Source organism: Syngnathoides biaculeatus, chromosome 22 (genome assembly GCF_019802595.1).
Source record: "Syngnathoides biaculeatus isolate LvHL_M chromosome 22, ASM1980259v1, whole genome shotgun sequence".
NCBI classification, from domain to species: Eukaryota; Metazoa; Chordata; class Actinopteri; order Syngnathiformes; family Syngnathidae; genus Syngnathoides; species Syngnathoides biaculeatus.
Window position 1 is genome coordinate 1257298 of NC_084661.1, and position 21644 is coordinate 1278941.

General features: G+C 40.0%; 1 protein-coding gene across 1 annotated transcript in view; it reads right to left on the reverse strand.

Moving 5' to 3' along the window:
* The window catches only part of dnah9 (dynein, axonemal, heavy chain 9), a 226294-nt gene that overhangs the window by 183232 nt on the left and 21418 nt on the right, over nucleotides 1-21644 (reverse strand). The gene's annotated exons all lie outside the window — the stretch shown is intronic.

Consider the following 21644-nt stretch of genomic DNA (forward strand, 5'->3'; position numbering starts at 1 on the left):
CAAAAGGGCCAATGACTGAAAAGAGCTATTGAAGCAGTATTGACATTGAAGAGCCCAAAGTGATTTTTTTTCACATGCCCTAAAGCCACAAATTCATGGAAACTGGACTTTCCTTGAGTTATCGCAATGTAGTCAATTATTTTTGTAAAAGTGCTAGAATACACTGCATGCAACAAATATGTGAAATGAATTAAATGAATAGCTGGAAAGAATTTTTCGCACACTGAAGTTACAGTGAAGAAAATAAGTATTTGAACACCCTGATATATTGTAAGTTCTCCTACTTGAAAATCATGGAGGGGTCTGAAATTTCCATCATAGGTGCATGTCCACTGTGAGAGAGAGAATCTAAAAAGAAAAATCCAGAAATCACAATGTATGATTTTTTTTTAACGATTTATTTGTGTGATACAGCTGCAAATAAGAATTTGAACACCTGAGAAAACCATTGTTAGTATTTGGTACAGTAGCCTTTGTTTGCAATTACAGAGGTCAAACGTTTCCTGTAGTGGGTCACCGGGTTTGCACACACTGCAGGAGAGATTTTGGCCCACTCCTCCACACAGATCTTCTCTAGATCAGACAGGTTTCTGGGCTGCCAATGAGAAACACGGAGTTTCAACTCCCTCCAAAAATTTTCTATTGGGTTTAGGTCTGGAGACTGGGTAGGCCACGCCAGAATCTTGATATGCTTCTTATAGAGCCCCTCCTTGGTTTTCCTGGCTGTGTGCTTCGGGTCATTGTCATGTTGAAAGACCCAGCCACGACCCATCTTCAATGCTCTGACTGTGGGAAAGAGGTTGTTCCCCAAAATCTGACAATATATGGCCGCGGTCATCCTCTCCTTAATACAGTGAAGTCGTCCTGTCCCATGTGCAGGAAAACACTCCAAACCATGATGCTACCACCCCCATGCTTCACAGTAGGGATGGTGTAGTTCATTCGTCTTCCTCCAGACAGGGTTAGTGGGATTATGAATGAAAAGTTTCATTTTGGTCTCATCTGACCACAAAACATTTTTCCATGACTCCTCTGTATCATCCAAATGGTCATTGGAAAACTTAAGACGGGCCTTGACATGTGCTGGTTTAAGCAGGGGAACCTTCCATGCCATGCATGATTTCAAACCATGACGTCTTAAGTGTATTACCAACAGTCACTATGGAAACGGTGCTCCCAGCTCTTTTCAGGTCATTGACCAAGTCCTGTCGTGTAGTCCTGGGCTGATTCCTCACCTTTCTAAAGATCATTGAGACCCCACGAGGTGATATCTTTCAAGGGGCTCCACTCCGATTGAGACTGACCGTCATGTTAACTTCTTCAATTTTCTAATGATTGCTCCAACAGTGGATTTTTTTTCCACCAAGCTGCTGGGCATGTGGAGTTGTACAATTTTGGCTCTGGTCTCTTTGTACAGCTCTTTGGTCATGGCCGTGTTACAAATTTGAGTCTTACTGATTTTATGGGGTGGACAGGTGTCTTTATCCAGCTAACGACCTCACACAGCTGCAACTGATTCAGGATAATACATGGAGTGGAGGGCGACTTTTAAAGGTGGACTAACAGGTCTTTGAGGGTCAGAATTCTAGTTGATAGACAGGTGTTAAAATACTTATTTGCACTGCATCACACAATTTGTTAAAAAAAAAAATCATACATTGTGATTTCTGGATTTTTCTTTCCATATTATCTCTCACACAGTGGACATGCACCTATGATGAAAATTTCAGACCCCTCCATGATTTCTAAGTGGGAGAACTTGCAATATAAGCAGGGTGTTCAAATACTTATTTTCTTCACTGTATGTAGATAAGGTAAAGAGCTAACCCTGTTTTCATATTCTATGTATTCTCTAACATCCTGGATGCCTGTTGGGACATTGCTATGTCCCATAGGTCAGTCTAGGTACTATTTCAGGTTAAGACTATTTGAGTACTAAAAAGTGAGATTTCCAAGGCTCATCTTGTCCAATGGCCTATGTTGGGTTTAAGCTTTATGAATTTTGGTTGGTTACAAGCAGCCAAGCCTGGGAGTGATATGACCAGGAAAAAAGTCATCTGCACACTTTTCTTATCAGCTGTAATACATCTCCAACAGCTCAATATCTAAATTCAGTTGATACAGAGCTTTTAGTTTTAAATGTTTTAGAATGCAGAAGTTAATTTGTGCTGTCTGTGCAACTAAACCACATTAAAATTCTCAAAAGGCCACATAAGACCACCAATATAACAGAGTATTGCCATTTCCTTGTTATATAGCCTACCTACGTAGGTGGTTGTTGCCCCACCACTTGGATTTAATAAATACAACTAGTTTTCAAGTCTGGATCACACAGTGAGCATCTGTCACACACACCATCAAGAGCTTCATGCCCCAGGTTCACTGAGTGCAGAACAATTAGGTAAGGCATTACTTGCAAATTTTGGTTGCTTTGTAAACACCGCTAAAACTGATTATTTAAAGGTCTACCGGCATCCCTATATATATATATAGTAAAATTTTAAACTAAAAACCTACTAAAAATCATGCCATATGTGTCGTGTAGACCTTTAATGTGTCATGTAGACCTTTCATGAAGAGAACATCAAACAATTCGGGGGTTCAGTCAAAAGCGGTAGTTATATTCAGATTCTATAACAGCAATGTCATCAATCAAGAAATAGAAATATCATCATGTAAATGCCCTTTATGAGAAACGGGGTTTATCCGGGGGAAAAAATGGCACAAGACACTCTTAAAAGAATTATGTGAAAATGTATAAAAGTTATATTGTGCTCACGCTGGACTATGCTCCTGCATATTGTAGTCCAGGGGTTACCAACGCAGTGGCCGCGGGTGAATGGTAGCCGCGAGGACCATATAAGGCACCCGCGAGGCATGTTCTAAAAATACCATAGGCCACAAGTTGTTACTATTTGTGCTTTAAATTCTGAATCTGACTTGCTTACGTGAATTAACATTTTAAAACACCTGTAATGTTATTTACTACAATAAATTAAAACAAAAATATTTTATGTACGTGTAATGAGTCAGAAATTTGCCGCAAACAGGTCACGTAGCCCTTCATACGATCGGTGCTCACGAAGTAGCCCTCAGCCTCAAAAAGGTTGCTGAGCCCTGCTGTAGTCTTACTGAATAATGTGTAGAACTATCTGCTATAGTAAATGCAACACAGTTCTTCAGTTATCCATTTTACATAGTGCTCATGAGGGTCGCTGAATCCTAGCTCAGCTGACTTCAGGATGTGCAAGAGAGAGGCAGGTACACCCTGGACTGCTCACTAGTGGATTGCAGGGTAAATACAAAGACCCATTCACACTTAACTTATCTCATTTAGTGAACATAACATGAAAGTTATTGTATGTTGGAGGAAGACAAAAGGTAAAGACAAAATCTCTCGAGTGTGAGAATGATGGGCTAACCACTGTTCCCATGTAGACAGAATAGGTCCTTTAATACAAAAATCATACTTAATTCTTGTGAAAGTGCTTTATGTGAAAGTTATAGGAATAAGCTCGAGATACAGGATATTGATGTTGCCCAGTTGATATGAATGATTGATGCTGCGGTGTTGTCATGCCATGCATACCACTGAACAATTATCCTGAATTCAGTTATATTAATTAACTGATTAAGGCTTACGGTCAGGGGTCCATATTTTTTAAGTAGTATCTGTGTGTAACCCGGTTAAAAGTTGGTACAGGTAAAATTTCAGTATAATAGAGTAGCGATTATGTTATAGGTTTTCTTTATGCAATGTTGTGGAATATCTGTTAAACTGTGTGTGCTGACTGTATTTTCGTTTGGAGGGATTTGTATTTAAATGTTTGATTCATTTGTGAAAAAGAAATACTTCTGTCATTTTATTATTGTAACCATTCTTGAAGAAGGACTGGGAGTGACGTGATGACGAGACGTGGGAAAAAGAGAGAAAATGGGAGATGGAGTGGAAGGGACGAGTGGTTGTTGGAGGGCAACGAAAGGACAAAAAAAGTGAACGGTGGACATTTTTTAAAAGTTGATAAACGTGTTAGACAAGGATTGTTGAAAGTTCAACTGGGATAGTGTGTCGTTTGAGTGGACTACTCAAATAAAGCCGTAACGTGGTGGAGTTAGCCGCTACCACAGGGGCTAAGTGCATGCATGGGACTTGGCTTGTACGCTAGTAACCAGCTAACGCTAGCAAGCCAGGCCTGTGTATTGGACCACGAAGGAGAGGAAAGGGTGCTAGCGTCGAGCTAACACGCTAGCGAGGCTGTGTTTGGACTTCAAGGAAGAAAAAGGGACGAGGACCGTGAGGATGGCGGACAGAGGAAAAACCACCTTCACCTTTCTTCACTTCTTCCTTGTGAAGCACCACAGTGACATTGGGGTTTGAATTTTGTTTGCTTGCCGGCTATATTCATATTTGTTTGGGCCCTGAGCACGTGTGCATTGTGTACCTGTTAAATTGACTTTGTTTGACTGTTGTGTAAACATGTTTGATTTTTCCATCCTTTATTTTATTAAATGTTCACAGTTTTTGTTACATAACCAGGTTTATTATTTGACTATCTGCAAGACGGTTAAAATAGTGGTGAGTTTATTTGGTAGCTTATTTAAATTAGGATAATAACTCATAAGGGGAAATATAATAAGACTTTTGATAGAGAATTAAGTGCACAAATAAAGAGATAAATTGTAATTTAGAGTAACGTTGAGTTAATTTATTAGTTTTGTACTTTGGAGTAAGAAAAGAACTCGGGTGGCTCCCTCGTCGAAGTATTTTATACTAGAGAGGCGCTACATGTATATAGATACAGTATAAAGTATGGTATAGAATGAAGACTGCTGTCCCTTCATAACGCTGTTTCTATAATCTGCTACAAAACTTAGAGCTGCTAAATTTCCTTTTATTGTTTTGCAACAATGACAAAACATACTGTACCATCAGAATTCTATTACACTCAAATCAATACTAATGATGACAATGTAGAGACACATTCTTCCTAAATTAACTACCTAATCAAGTGTATTATAGTCAGCATACTGTGCATTTGCACTGCCTGTAGGTAGGGTGGAAAAAAAAGTGATAACACTTCAGGCCCAAGGCTACCAGGGACCCTAGAAAAAAAGATTTTCGATTTGCGGCATTAAAGTGGTAAAGCACAATTTTTTTGTTTTGTTTTTCACTGGTCTCCGAATCCCTGGCAGCACCTCTGCCAGCATGTATACCTTTAAAACAATGACACACACCAGTGTTTCAGAATGCCCAATTGAAACACAATGGCTTGAGTAAATCCTTTTAGTACAGATACTTGAAGAATCTACTAAAGTAAAGTATTTGCATTGGGGTTTACTTAGTTTACTTCTTGACAATAGAGAAATCTTAGCTTTCTCCATGCACATAATAATCAACACTTTTCACGAGTGGTTTACCTTCTTAACCAAGGAAGAAAACTGATCTAGTAGAGCGTGAGACAAGTCCCCAAAGACCAAGTTACCCTCCATATGGTCTGCAGTCAATGCTGTTTTACGTCGTTTCAGAAAGTATACTACTTTGTTTTTTGAGTGGAAGGTGAAAGTAGTAGTGGGCAGCAAAAGTCCGCTCGCAGCCACACACACCACCAAAGTCCCTTGCTGCGGTTTGTCCAGGAAGTCCTGCAAAATCTTCAAGTTCTCTTCACAGGACACACATTTTTGCCAGCGGTCTTGTTTTACTTTAAGAGTCCTTAGCACGTAGTCTCCAATAAAGTCCAGTCTGTGATCCTTCGCAGGTGACTCGTCCATTTCTCTGGGGAATTATTCTGTCACTGGACCCACACCGGGTGAGTAGGAACTTATTGTTTGCTTCCATGGCAACTCAGTGTTTGCATTAATGGGGCCGTTGCTAGGGGACCCCCCTCGATACCATCCCTCTCTCTGCATGTCCATGCACCTGCAGACCATTGTTTGTTGGGGGAATTTTGTGTAAACTTTATGAGATGGCCTAAGTACTCATACTTTGTACTTAAGTAGAAGTACAAAGAGTGCTGATTGCACTCATTTACATAAGAGAGATTTTTTTTTTTTTTTAATTGCAAGGTAAAAAGCACAAATTAGTTCAAATCGATTATGTGCAACATCTGTTTGGTAAGATGAAAACTTCCTTGCACGGAAAGTAATTTACCGCCTTAAGAAATGAGTGTAATGGGAATAAATATCTGAGGGAGCAATGCATTAAATTTACTGACAATAATCTGGCACGGTGACCGACTGGTAAGTAATCTGCCTCACAGTTCTGAGGACTTGGGTTCAAATCCGGGCTGTCTCTGTGGAGTTTGCGTTTTCCCCCTGTGCGTCATTGGGTTTTCTCTGGGTACTCTGGTTTCCTCCCACATCCCAAAAACATGTATGGTCTAATTAAATGCTGAATTGCACATAGGTAACAATTGTTGTGTTTATTTGTGCACTGCAATTAGCTAGCATCCAGTGATTCCTTGATAGTATTGCCATTTCTGAGACTATTAATATCATTTTCCTCATGATGGAGATTCTGCAGCAAAGGCCGTTCTAGCCCATTTTTGGCAGTACTAAAGCACCTAAAAGTACATACATGTTTTAAAATTTCTGTTTCTTTATTTTAAACAAGCTAGAAACGTGTGGGGAAAAACATGCCTTACCTGATTGAAACAAGAGTAAAACTGTGTTATAACAAAAACAGTTGTATCCCTCCCACCTCTCTTTAAATTTGTTCTGAACACCAAATGCAAGCTAGGCAGAGCAATACTTTCCAGTGAGTAATGACATCACATCCTGATCAGTATCTTTCTCAAACTATTTCTACCACTCAATACCAACAAGTAGTTATCATTACAGGACTTATTTCTACTGCAATTAACGGTGGTTCACTGTTTGTGTTCATGTCTCTGTGTGTGTTTTCGTAGCAATAATGGCATACCTGATTTTTGAGTGTGTCCAAATGACTCCCAGGACCCCTAAACCTCTGAAGATAGAATCGCCCCTTTTCTGCAGCAGTTCTTTTGAAAGATGACTTTGTGGAGTCACATAATGACAGGAAAGTCATGGATAGGTTGCCCTTTGTTTAACTCAGTCATTCAGAAAACACTTTCAGTATGTTTGGCTCAATATACATTTCTGATGCTGGTTCAAGCTTTCTAGTGTAGAAATTAGCAGGGAAACGGTGAGAAATGTTTTGAGATATCTTGGATTTAAAATGATTTTTTTTTTTTAATCTTCAACAACGATTTAACTTTGCAAAAAATACCTGGAGTAATCCCCTTGGTGCAACATGACAGGAGCAGCTTGCGGGTAGTCCTATCAAACATTCTGGTGTGGGATCTAACAAGATGACATCAAATGCGTCTTTTGTCACAAAGAGGAGGATAATACAACATAGGATGGTGGAACTGCAAGGAATAGTGTGTGTACGTGTGGCACCACTGTGCTGTGAGTCATTTCGATTGTGCAGATGCAGCAACTGAGGAAGTTGAGTTCCTCTGAATGACTTTGAAGATTACGATGACAGACTAGAAAGGACACTGACTTCAACACTTTCTTGTCAGACTCAAAAAGGCCATCTGGTCACTGCTTTATGGGCTTGCTCCCTCCTTCCATCTAGAGGCCACAAACTGAAATGCATGATTGAAGCCCCTCATGTTTAAATCGGTATTTTTTTTTTTTTTAACTGCCAAAATCAGCAAGAAAGATTAGCATTCGGCATGTACAGTGCGGTGGTCCGAGAAAAGAAAAAAAACCCACGATGGTCAGCAATAGAAAATCATTTGGAAGCATCAATCATTCGCCTTTTTTTCCAAGTAAGGTCCATTAATGCAAGATTGGTAGAATTTGGCATGCAGTACCTGTGTGTGTAACTTGCGCCGTCAGGTGAGGAGTTGCAAAACTTTCGTCCAGATTGTTTTATCTGGGGTCAGATTCAGTTTTGTTTCACTCTGCATCACTTTAAACCAGAATGTTGTTTTACATTCATCTGTACTTACTGACATAATTTTTCAGTGTGGATTATTTACACTTCCATCCCCATAATTTTGACTTGAGGCCCACCAATGATCATGGTAAATAAAATAAAGAAAAAAAGAAAAACAGAACTGGAAAAAAAAATAATTCCAAATGCTATCGTATGACAGTTATCTTCAGATTTCGTACGGTACTTGGTTTGAATCCTTATTGAGACCCTGTTCAATTGAAGAAAAACATTACAATCTTTTCACCTCTCCATATTCACAAATGTTGCTTGATCTTTGTTTTATCGTTTTCAGATGTAAAAATGGACAACTGCAAATGTGATGTGTTGACTGATTTTCACTTCAGTGAACTGGTATTTGTTTAGAATTATAACAATTCTGGTACAAATTAATAAAACTAACAGGAATTAATTTAAGGGAATGATGGCAAATTTAAAACTTAGTACTTTTCTTTGCTTAGACTTGACTGGATTAAGATGGCAATTTATTTCCTGCAGTATGTGAAACAAAAAATGTGTACATTTCTCAGCTTTCAATGCTATCTTCTAAATTATGCATATTGTATTCTAGAAACTTCCTGACACCTCATGTTTATTCATTATCACATGAGAAAGATTTAGTTTGTTCACACAAGGGAAAAAAAGCATTTCCTGAAACTTCTAATTTCCATCAGCTTTACATGGGCAACATATGCATGTATTTACTGACTGACTTTGGTCACAATGAGTAGAAAAAGAAATAAAGGACATATCTGATGAACATTCTGTTACATCACACTGAACAGGCAGGAGGTAGAGATCATAAAAATATTGGTGAAGCAATGAAAACTCACCTGACGTTTCATAAGATAAATAACTGCGCACTATATTGTAATCCAATAAAGGAGATCTATTTGAATCTAAGTTTACAAAATAACAATCCTCCATTTGAATTGATTCTTCTTCTTCTTCTTCTTTTCCTTTCGGCTTGTCCCGTTAGGGGTCGCCACAGCGTGTCATCTTTTGCCATCTTAGCCTATCTCCTGCATCTTCCTCTCTAACCCCAACTGCCCTCATGTCTTCCCTCACCACATCCATAAACCTTCTCTTTGGTCTTCCTCTCGCTCTTTTGCCTGGAGCGCCATCCTCAGCATCCTTCTACCATATACTCACTCTCTCGCCTCTGAACATGTCCAAACCATCGAAGTCTGCTCTCTCGAATCTTGTCTCCAAAACATCCAGCTTTGGCCGTCCCTCGAATGAGCTCATTTCTAATCCTATCCAACCTGGTCACTCCGAGCGAGAACCTCAACATCTTCATTTCTGCCACCTCCAGTTCAGCTTCCTGTTGTTTCTTCAGTGCCACCATCTGTAATCCGTACATCATGGCCGGCCTCACCACTGTTTTGTAAACTTTGCCCTTCATCCTAGTAGACACTCTTCTGTCACATAACACACCAGACACCTTTCGCCAGCTGTTCCAACCTGCTTGGACCCGTTTCTTCACTTCCTGACCACACTCTCCATTGCTCTGTATTGTTGACCCCAAGTATTTGAAGTCGTCCATCCTCGCTATCTCTTCTCCTGTAGCCTCACTCTTCCCCCTCTACTTTTCTCATTCACGCACATATATTCTGTTTTACTTTGGCTAATCTTCATTCCTCTCCTTTCCAGTGCATGTCTCCATCTTTCCAATTGTTCCTCTGCATGCTCCCTGCTTTCACTGCATATGACAATATCATCTGCGAACATCATGGTCCAAGGGGATTCCAGTCTAACCTCATCTGTCAGCCTATTCATTACCACTGCAAACAGGAAGGGGCTCAGAGCTGATCCCTGATGCAGTCCCACCTCCACCTTAAATTCCTCTGTCACACCTAAGGCACACCTCACCATTGTTCTGCTGCCATCATACATGTCCTGTACTATTTTAACATACTTCTCTGCCACACCAGACTTACGCATGCAGTACCACAGTTCCTCTCTTGGTACTCTGTCATAGGCTTTCTCTAGATCCACAAAGACACAATGTAGCTCCTTCTGACCTTCTCTGTACTTTTCCACGAGCATCCTCAAGGCAAATAATGCATCTGTGGTACTCTTTCTAGGCATGAAACCATACTGTTGCTCGCAGATACTTACTTCTGTCCTGAGTCTAGCCTCCACTACTCTTTCCCATAACTTCATTGTGTGGCTCATCAACTTTATTCCTCTATAGTTCCCACAGCTCTGAACATCCCCTTTGTTCTTAAAAATGGGAACTAGAACACTTTTCCTCCATTCTTCAGGCATCTTTTCGCCTGTTGTTGTTGGTCAAAAACTCCACAGCCATCTCTCCAAATTGCTTCCATACCTCTACCGGTATGTCATCAGGACCAACTGCCTTTCCATTTTTCATCCTTTGTAGTGCCTTTCTGACTTCCCCCTTAGTAATCATTTCCACTTCCTGGTCCTTCACTCTTGCCTCTTCAACTCTTCCTTCTCTCTCATTTTCTTCATTCATCAACTTCTCAAAGTATTCTTTCCATCTATTTAGTACACTACCGGCACCAGTCAACACATTTCCATCTCTATCCTTAATCACCCTGACCTGCTGCACATCCTTCCCATCTCTATCCCTCTGTCTGGCCAACCTGTAGAGATCTTTTCTCCTTCTTTCGTGTCCAACCTGGTGTACATGTCTTCATATGCCTCTTGTTTAGCCTTTGCCACCTCTACCTTTGCCCTACGTCGCATCTCGATGTACTCCTTTCGCCTCTCCTCAGTCCTCTCAGTATCCCACTTCTTCTTCGCTAATCTCTTTCCTTGTATGACTCCCTGTATTTTGGGGTTCCACCACCAAGTCTCCTTCTCCCCTTTCCTACCAGATGACACACCAAGTACTCTCCTGCCTGTCTCTCTGATCACCTTGGCTATCGTCGTCCAGTCTTCCGGGAGCTTCGGTTGTCCATCGAGAGCCTGTCTCACCTCTTTCCGGAAGGCCGCACAACATTCTTCCTTTCTCAGCTTCCACCACATGGTTCTCTGCTCTACCTTTGTCTTCTTAATCTTCCTACCCACCACCAGAATCATCCTACATACTACCATCCTATGCTGTCGAGCTACACTCTCCCCTACCACTACTTTACAGTCAGTAACCTCCTTCAGATTACATCGTCTGCACAAAATATAATCTACCTGCGTGGTTCTACCTTTGAATTGATACCACTAGATATTGATGAACCATAATATTTGTTGGTGAGCTCATCATCATTGTCATCATCATAAAGGCAAAATAATTATATTGAATCTAATTAAGATTAAGTAAACAAATTGGAATATGCAAGCAATACATTTGTACTCCTGAATTATCCATCCATCCATTTTCTTCACTGCTTATCCTCACAAGGGTTGAGGGAGTGCTGGAGCCTATCCTAGATATCTTCAGCCAGGAGGCAGGGTACACCCTGAACTTGTTGCCAGCCAATCGCAGGGTACATGGACACAGAACAGTCGCACTCACAATCACATCGAGGGGCAATATAGAGTCTCCAAATGTTTTTCGGATGTGGGAGGAACTGGAGTGCCCGGAGAACAGACAAACTGCACATAGGTGGGGCCAGGATTTGAACCCCGGTCATCAAAACTGTGAGGCCGATGATCTAAGCAGATATTCCACCATGCCGCTCTATAATACTGTATTATAATGATAATTAAAATAAATGAATATATTTGATTGAAAATCCCATACAAGAGACAATAAAAATGGAATAATGCCGATTGGAGCCAAAACTAATTTTACATAGGTGTTTTTAATATGACTTATTATAGCCTGAAATTTACAATCCATCATTTAATGTAAGATACATTTCAACTGCAAACATTGTGCTAGTAGAATAGTGTGTCCTTCTGAACACATTAACTTGTTTTTGGGTAATCCTGCTCAACTCATGTATAAATAAAACTGCTATATCACATCCATTTACAACCTTTCCTATACCTATTTATTCAGGGCTGGTTTCATTCCAACGTAAGCCACGGCACAGGCACGCTCAGCCACCACGGGAGGGGGCTCCAGTACAACTAATTGACAGCTCAGTCACTGCAGGTACACTACAGTTAGATGCTTGCATGTTCCTATAATCCAATGCCAAGGCAAACTAGTTCTTGCAATAATTCTCATTAAACAACAAAGAGCCAAATATTTGATTTAGTAAATTAAGTGACTTACTTCAGTGACCAGTCATCGATTGCTGGAAAACACTCTCACCACAGGGAGACCGCATGCGGAGAGAGAATATGTGATTCTTTTTGCATCCGGTTTCATCTCACTTTCACCCCCTCACCACCACCCCCGTCACAAGTCATCTTTGAGTTGGGAACTATTATGCAACACGTGCCAAGTCATTCCTGGCAGAGCTGGATAAACCAACAAATGTCCTCCAAAAGTCTGGAATTGAGGATTATGCCACAGTTCATCAAAGAAGAGTCGGATTTTAGTTGAAATCTGTTTTTCTTGGGGCTGTTGGCATTTTTCTTTTTCGGGAGGGGGGTTGATTACTATATAGCTAAACTAGTGTTGTTTTTCTTTGATTTGGATAGAGCTCAACTCCTGCCAAAAACAGTACATTACGGGGGGTTGATGTAGTTTACCTTTAAGGTCGAGTAAAGTAAGAGGAAGAATAATTCCATCCTAACTTGTGTCACAATGCAAATTGCTACAAGAGCCTAATTACACTCTTGATGTCCATGTATAGTACGATTATATTGCCCCTTGAAGCAGTCATGACTCTCTGGTGACTGTCTCAGCTGCCATAGCCCAAACCTAAACTTTTAAAACAATACCATCCGTGACAAAAAGAGTTATAACATGCAAGTTATTTGTTCATCAAGCAAGCCAGTGAGTGTAAGGGAAAGTTTATTTTAAAAAGGCTAGTGGAAGCCAATACTGTATTATCTAGGTTTCATGAGCAGCTATAATCGCCAAGTCATGTGGTCGGTGAATTGCATGGCCTTACAAAGGGTTCAGAATGAACCTCGCTTTGTTCATCATCAGGGTGAAGGGTGTAAAGGGGGTTTGGATTTGCGGGGGCTTGTGGTCTGTGGCGGAGGTTGATGTGGAAGTCATGTTCTGCCAGTCTGGTCTGGCCTCCAGTCATGCAGAGTTCTGTTAAAGGCACACTGATGGCTTTTAAAGAACTGGATGTTATTGCTTAATGGGTAATTTTCATACTTCAGCCACTTGGTCAGGGGCCAAAAGCAACATATTTCTGACTCGTGCTCTCTGAAACAGGATATTGGGTTAGAAATAGCTATCTGGGGACCAGCTGTATGACATATACGTACTTACACATTGTATCTGATACTTACGTTACATGTATTATCAACCATTAACTAATTTACTTGGCCATTAGTACTATATGTAACATCATTATTTTCCTCATATCTTTTTTTTTTTTTTTTAAATGTCACTAATAATTTTACATCATTGCTGTACATTTCTGGTTTGATTCGCACTTGTTGAATACTGTGGTAGCCTGCTGGGATTTTACGACAGACCAGCGATAAAAAATGTTTGTGAATAATACAACAAGGTCCAATGAAAAAGCTGTACCAAAAAGTCTACCTTTTAAAAGATAATGGTTGTTTTTTAATTGCCACTGTCCAACAGACATTAATAGTGTATTATAATATTTGTATTATGCCAGTGGTTTGTTACAGTATTGGTACATCTGCTTCAACAGATAATAAGTTCTGGGTTAGAATCTCGGCTCAAAGCTTTTTTTATTGAGTTTGGTTTCTTTGTACTTCAGTGGTTTTTTTTTCCCCAAAGAACTCTGGCTTCTTCCCATTTTCCAAAAACATGAATGATGATGTTAGGTAAATTAAACCCTCTAAATTGCCCTGAATAGGATAGGCTGCAGAACATAGATGTCAAACTCAGGGCCCAGGAACCAGATCCAACTCTCCACCTCATTTAATGTGGCCTGTGAAAGCAAATCATGTGCTTCAACTTCATGGTTCTTGCTAAAATACTACAACTGATTGAGAATTGAAAAATTTTTTGTTTACATCAACATTTCAAATAAAATTAACAGTTGAGAAATTTTCATTACTTTCTGATTTCAAAACTAGTTAATTAATTTGGTGTGTATTTATGATAATATAAGACGATTATGCATTTATGTTGTTTCATAGTCATAACGGCCCTCTGAGGGAAACCACAACCCCGGTGTGGGCCGTGCCAAAAATTAGTTGGACACACCTACTGAAGACCATGGATGGATGGTAGTTTTTATTGTGGTATTAATGACACATTACCATTCTGAGAAACATTTCAAATATTTTGACCCCCTTATCTGGCAAAAATTGTCACGACACAGTTTTACAAACACCTCCTGGAACATTCTAGCGGCTTTTTACTCAGATCCAGACTGCGATACGCTCATGAAAGAAAGACAATAGCAGGGCATGCAAAGCCCACGGCCCCAGGCCTACATATGCCAGGCTGATCTTTGGCATGGTGTACAAAAGAAGCAAAAATTAGAGAACATCTTACATTGGGCAGACCAGAGCCCAATGTGAAGACAAAGAGAGAAATTGGCAAGGAAATGCCCCATGCGCATCAGAAGAGGAACTCTCGTTGATGGACAGAGTGAAGAATGCTCCAAAGAGAATCCCAGAGTCTTGATCTCCCACCCCAGAGGCTACCACCAACTGAGGCCCAGCCAGGCCCAACACTACGCAGAAAAGCAGGCCACCATAAACAAGTGTCAGACAAACACTCACAGTAAAATCTGAATAATCCCCAGGATGCTGCTACGAATCAACCTCCACTAGTATGAAATTTCCTTGTCTCGTGTGTCTGGTTTAATATAAAGTGATAGTGTCAGTAAATCCCATCATAGGTGGGTTGTATATTTTCAGTTGCAGATTTACATTCTTAACTGTCATTAAAGTAAAAAAAAAAAGAAAAAAAACATTAACTGCAAAGAGTCAAAAGAAACCAATAAAATGTGTACTTATCCTTGACTTTGATGATGAGGGCTAGATGAAGTGATAAACGTGTAGCCATACTTCTTTATTGCTGGTACTTGGGAGCTTTACTTAAAGACTTAACATCCATCCATCCATCCATAGATTCATTTTCTACCTATTATCTGAGGTCGGGTCGTGTGGGCAATAGCTTTAGCAGGGACACCCAGACTGCAGGTCTCACTGTCATTGCCCATGTGACCATTAAAGTTCCCCAGCTGAATGATGGAGTCCCCAACAGTGGTGGTCTTTAGAAAACCCTCTAAGGAATCCAAAAAGTTATCCAGAACTGCTGTTTGGTACATAGGCACAAACAACAATCGGGATCCATTCCCCCTTAAGTGGAGGGAGGCCATTCTCTCATCCACTGAGTAAACCCCAATATACAGGTGCCAAGCAAGGAGGCAATAAATACACCCATACCTGTTCAGTACCTCTCAGAATGGGCAACTGAGTGGAAGAGATTCCAACCCCTGTCAAGAGGACTGGCACCAGAGCCCAAGCCGTCTGTGGAGGCAAGTCCAACGATATCTAATCAGAAATTCTTGACCTCACACACCAGCTCTGGCTCTTTCCCTGCCAGAGAGATGACGTTCCAAGTCCATAGAGCCAGCTTTTATTGCCAAGGATTTTATCGTGAAGTTCCTTACCTTCGGCCACCACCCAGCTTGCACTGCATCCAACTCGTATGGTACCTCCCACAGGTAGAGACCCATGTTATCCTTTCGTGCAGGCCCGGCCAGTAGACATTCCCCTTTAAGCCCCACCTCCCGGCCTGGCTTCAGATGGGGGCCCCAGTGACCCACGTCCTGCCAAGGGAAACCATGATCCATCTGTATTTTTCTTCATAGGAGTCTTATAGCTGTGCTTCGTCTGGTCCCTCATCTAGGACCTGTTTGTCATGGGTGACCAGGGGTATGAAGTCACAGCCAACTTGGCTTTTAGGATTATTGGGACATACAAACCCCTGCTTCCTGGAGGGGAAGACTTAACATATTGTATGTTTTCTTCTTTTATCTGTTGCTGACTAAAACAGGGAGTCCTCACGTTAAAACGGTCTCGACCTAAGACATTTCGACTTTACAACACCCGTCCCCTGTCCGCCATTTTGTCTAGCTAATATGCATCGTACTCATCTGTGTTTTTTTGGGTCAGGAGTATCTTTACCTTTTTACACATTATGACCCCAAAGAAGAAAGCTGTGTTTTTTAGTAATTCTTCTGCAACCAAAAGAAATTCCAATACCATGGTAACAAAGCTCAAGATCGTAAAAAGATCGGAAAACGGAGACACAGATAAACATCGGTAAAGAGCTCGGCTTCAGTTGGTCGACCATGGTTACGATTATTAAAGACTAAGCCCGTATTTTTACGCAGATGAAGGGTTCCGTTCCTGTTGGATACAGTGATAAAACGTTCTTTGTAAGTTGTCGAGATGCAGGGGCTACTTATGTGATACATTGAGGACCAGATTCCTTTGCAATAGCTAAACACAGCGTCCCCTTCTTCTTCACCATCCACCTCTCAGCAGTAATGGTTTTATTTAAATATATGTATTTTGTTTTATACAAAGTATTTTGACATAAATTCTGACTTTAAAGGTGAAATCGGACTTACAATGAAATTCGAGTTACATCACCAGCATCGGAATGGAACTCATCCGTAACCCGAGGAATGTCTGTATTGTATGAGTACACGGAAAGAGATGTGTGTACTGCATTAACATCACAAATACCTTTTTAAATGTCAGAATAACACTGAAAATAATTGTTTCTGCTTCTGCTCAGCATTAAAAAAAAAAAATCAGCTTCCAAAACATTCTTGGAACAAAGTGGTCATACAATGCGTTCTGTTGAGCTCTTTTTTGTTAGAGATGTGAATCAGACTGGTACGTTTTGAACAATTTGGGTGTCTTATTATGTCACGCAAGATTCACAGATCTTCGTCAAGGCCACCGAAGTGTACATATTGGATTTTCAAGGAATGAGCTTGCTGTTGATAAAAAAGACCTGCCATGACATTAAAAGATGCTGTTTCTGGCACGGCTGGTGAGTGTCTTTTACCTCACAGATTCCTGTGATACAACTAAAGTAAATTTGAGCCTTGTTGTATATGCCTTACCAAAGTATACTGTTTATTTAACATCTCCAGTGTCCTGAGTTATGACTAGTAATGATAACTCAAATGCCCAGTGTTTGGCCAATTGTACCAGCAGTGCCTCCAAACAGGCACGCTGATGTTTATTTGAATTTTCCATTTTATATTGCCACATGTCATTAGGCTGTTTACAGTTTACTTGCAGTGATAGATCATTTCCTTCACCACTTTGCTCTCACTGAAGATAGTCAGCATGATGGTGCTTGCTTGTCCCAAAGGTGGTACAACTTAATGGCCCTCAGAGAGCATGGCAGATGTCTTATTTAATCACAGACAAGGCGATAGCTAAACAGTCAGCGTGTATCTGAATCTCAGAGGAACATAGGCTTAAACTTTGCAAGCCTCACTCCCACTTTTCAAGAGGTGGTGGACAAAATAGCCTCACAACAGTGACTCCACCTTAAAAGTAAGTCATGTTTTAATACATGGCCCTGAAGGATCAGAGTTCAAATCATCAATCCGGTCACTCGGACTTCCTCCCACGTCCCAGAAACCTGCATGGTAGTTTAATTGAAGACTCTAAATTGCCCAAAAGTGTGAATGTGAATGGTTGTATACGTGTGCCCTGTGATTGCCTGGTAACCAGTTTAAGATGTACCCCGCCTCCTGCCCAAAGATAGCTGGAATAGGCTCCAGCACTCACCAGACACTTGTGAAGATAAATGCCTCAGATAATGGATGGACAGATACAGTAGATGGAGTATTCAGTTTTAACATTGATTTTAATTGCTGCAATTGCTCATGACATAACCATATCAACGTTTTTCAAATCATGGTAGGTGCATTAGAATTTTACAGTTAGATTAGTAAAGGCAGTACTGTACAATCTTGTAAAATGAGTGTGGTATGTAGGAATATACAACAAATTGTTCACTGGCAAGTAGCGATTGAGGCACCTAAACAGCTGATTCTATTACATGAGTCCATCCATTTTCCAAGATGCTTATCCTCACGAGGGAGTGGCGTAGACTATCCCAGCTAACATTGGGCGAAAGGCAGATTACAGTCCGTCACAGCGAACATACAATAACTGAGCGGGAAGTGATCCCATGCTGCCTGCACCAAAGTTAGGCCTGTGTACCACTATATCAGAGACCTTGATTTATATTAGTGTTTGAGTCTATATTTTTAACCTTCTTTATAATGCTATATTAATATGTGGAATTAGTAAAACTCAGTAGTATCCAGTCACTCACATTTGAAAAATGTATGGGTATTGTCAGTCATGCCCGCAGGTATAAAGTTACGGGTGTCGTCCACCAGTCATGCCCGTAGATATAAAGTTGCGGGTGTGTGTTCAGTTTGTAATTATGAGTGTACCTCTTTAAGAGCGGAGGGGGGCGGTGTCAGGTAAACTAGGATGTAGAAGTCAATTGAGCAGCTGCTCGTTGTTAGATACCGTGTGTTTCCGTGCTTTAAAAAAAAAAAAAGACACAGGCTGTGGTTCACTCTGCTGGATTGGTTTTCATGTACGCTGAGAGTGTGCGACAGGTGCGCAATTGCGCAGTTTAGAGAGGAAATTGGTCAGACTACACAAATAAGCGACATCTTTCAATATCTATGTATTTCTACCCGTAACAAATTTTACGAGCGTGATTTTTCGTATTCGACTGTGCAGATTTGTGAGTGCGATCGCGCGCGGGTGCACACGCGCCCGTCAAATCACAGTGACTGGGTATCCACAGTCTCATGTCTATTACACTTAATCCAATTAGTCATTTTATTCATAATGATTATTCACTCAACAGCTCTGCTACACACTCATTCATCATCGTGCCTTAATGAAAACTGTGTAAATGATTAAATAATTTATCAGTGTTCATATCAGCCTTATCTCCAAGCAAGATGGGTCTGTTTTGACCCCTGTCCTGCTGTGAACATTTTCAATGTGTGACATTTTACATTTGATACCTAAAACACATTGTTATGTAAACCTAGTTTCATTAAGCACTAATAAATGATACAAACCACATTTGAAATCATTTCCACACAGCATAATAAAATGTGTCCTGTCACGGTGGTTATGGATCTTTCTGACATTTCATTAAAAGATGATCAGGTTCACCACTCTGTCATGAGTCTGACTCTTTGACTGGTACAAAAGTTTAAGTTCACCATAATATTTAATTAATAGGTAGTGTTCAAAGGTTTGGGAAATAGCAAAACACCAATAACTTCATCTGCAGGCTCAAACATCTGGGGATTTGCAATGTTTCTCTTCAGTCCTGAAACTACAAGTCAGATGAGAAAGGAAACATATTTTAGTTTTCCCCTCTGTAGTCTCTGCACCCTGGCTGGCTGTCCCAACACGTCCTTCTTGATTTAAAAGCAACCCTGTAATATTTGTGTTGGCTGAGAAACAATATGAACCAAACTGATTTGATGTATGACACGCACACTTTGTATTTTTTTTTTTTTTTGTCTTGAATTTTTGCTCATTGGATGGCGGCACTTTGAAGGGTGAGTTGATTCAAGGTTTTTCTGTTGAGAGCTTTTGGACACACTGCATATCATTTGTGGGGGGGAAATGCGTGTTTTAAATATTTGATTGGGATTTCACTTTGACTGTGAACTTTATCTAGCCTTATTCTACTGGTCAAATTTCAGAGAAGACGGCAACAGTCTCCAAAAATTGCTTCTTACTGAGTATGTGTTGCATTGTTAATTTAATATTTATATTGTTAGTTTAATAGCTGTCTCATACAATGAATCCTACGAGTGTGTTTCGAAGATTTGTTGGAAGCATTCCCAAAGTTAATACTTTGGACAAGCTATCTGGATTTTCGAGTGATTCTATTTGAATTGATAATATCATTATGGGTCCTACTCAGTATCCATTTTCGCAGGGTATGCGATGCATGTGTTAGTCACTCAACAAGTAGAACTAATATTAGTATGCTACATCAGTATTCTGAGACATTTACTGTGCCAGAGTGTAAACAGACGTAAACGACAAAAAATCAAAACAATTTAACTATAAACTACAAAAGGTACCATTTTAACTAGAAAACCCTGTCTGTACATAATAAAACAGAAGAATTTTAACAGTCAAAACATGCTACTGTTATTTTAAATATCACACTGCATTCTGGGAGGAACCACATGCAAATTATCTCTTGTAATGCTCAAATACACCCTTGCCAGAAAGTTTTTTTTTTTTTTTGTCAATTTGTAGGTCATTGTGATACAGCCATATTGTTTGTATTTTTAAATAAATACATAAAGCAAAGAAACTGGCCTGGAATTTCTATTGGCCTCTTAAGGATGTATGGTGGAATATATATATAGTAAGTAAGTTTCTTTCAGCTTGTCCCTTTTGGGGTCACCACAGTGTGTCATCTCAGATGAACGCACATATATGTTTGGCACAATTTTTACACCGGATGCCCTTCCTGACGCAACCCTTCTCAGGGAGGCCCCAGTGGGATACGAACCCACAACCCCTGGTTTACCAAACCAGTGCTCTAACCACTGAGCTACAGGGCCTCCGGTGGAGGGGGGGGAAAAAAAAAAAAAATATATATATATATATATATATAATATATATATATATATATATAGATATATATATATATATATATATATATATATATATATATATATATATAAAAGATGTCACCGTAGAACTCTGTTATTTAACTGATTGGGAAGAATATATGCCTGTGAGTATTGTTACATTACCTCTTTATATGTGTAGTGTTGGAGTTTGTCTGTGATGATTTGTTATTTAAAGGTAAATCTCACTCGTGAATCCAAATTTTAGTGAGTCCATCAACAGGCTTTTCCAATGAGTAAGGTAGCATTGAGCTAGATAATCTCTAAAACAATGTATGTGTTGTACATAAATATGCATTGTGGGTAATTATTTTTGCTGTGTGTTTAGTTTTACAGTCAACTCCGAATGGGATGTAATTCAACATCTTAGAACATGGTCAGGGAGAACCAAAGAGCATACGCCAAACACTTGTTGCAAGATACATATGATACATCCAGTGTACCTTTACAACGCAGTAATTTGTTCACACGTTCGCGCTGTGGCACTTGAGTTGTTCTTCAATCGAAACGTTCATCCATTACAAAGAGAAGTAGTGAGGTTTATTTTCTTTTATGAATGTAACTTTTTCAATCTATTTAAAGTCCCCAAACTAAAAATATTACAGAAGAATCACATTGTTAAATAATTATTGAGAAACGTAAACATTTTATCAATTCCTGTCTCTGGTGAATCCTGTTGGCAACTGTCAAAACTACTCAAGGTAAATGCAGTGTTGCAGCTGTCTGTGTACCGTATTAGGTACAATAATGTGATAAACCATAAGAACAGAGCAATGTGCTTCTCTATTTGTAAGTGCGTTGATCTGTGCCCAAAACACAAGTAAGTACACAGTATTAGTGGAGATGCTGTAAATATGATGAAGAGATGGGTTGACTTGTTAAAAAATATGCCTCACAGTTCTAAGGACTGGAGTTCAAATCCCAGCCCCACCTGTGTGGAGTTTGCATGTTCTTCCGTGCCTGCGTGTATTTTCTCT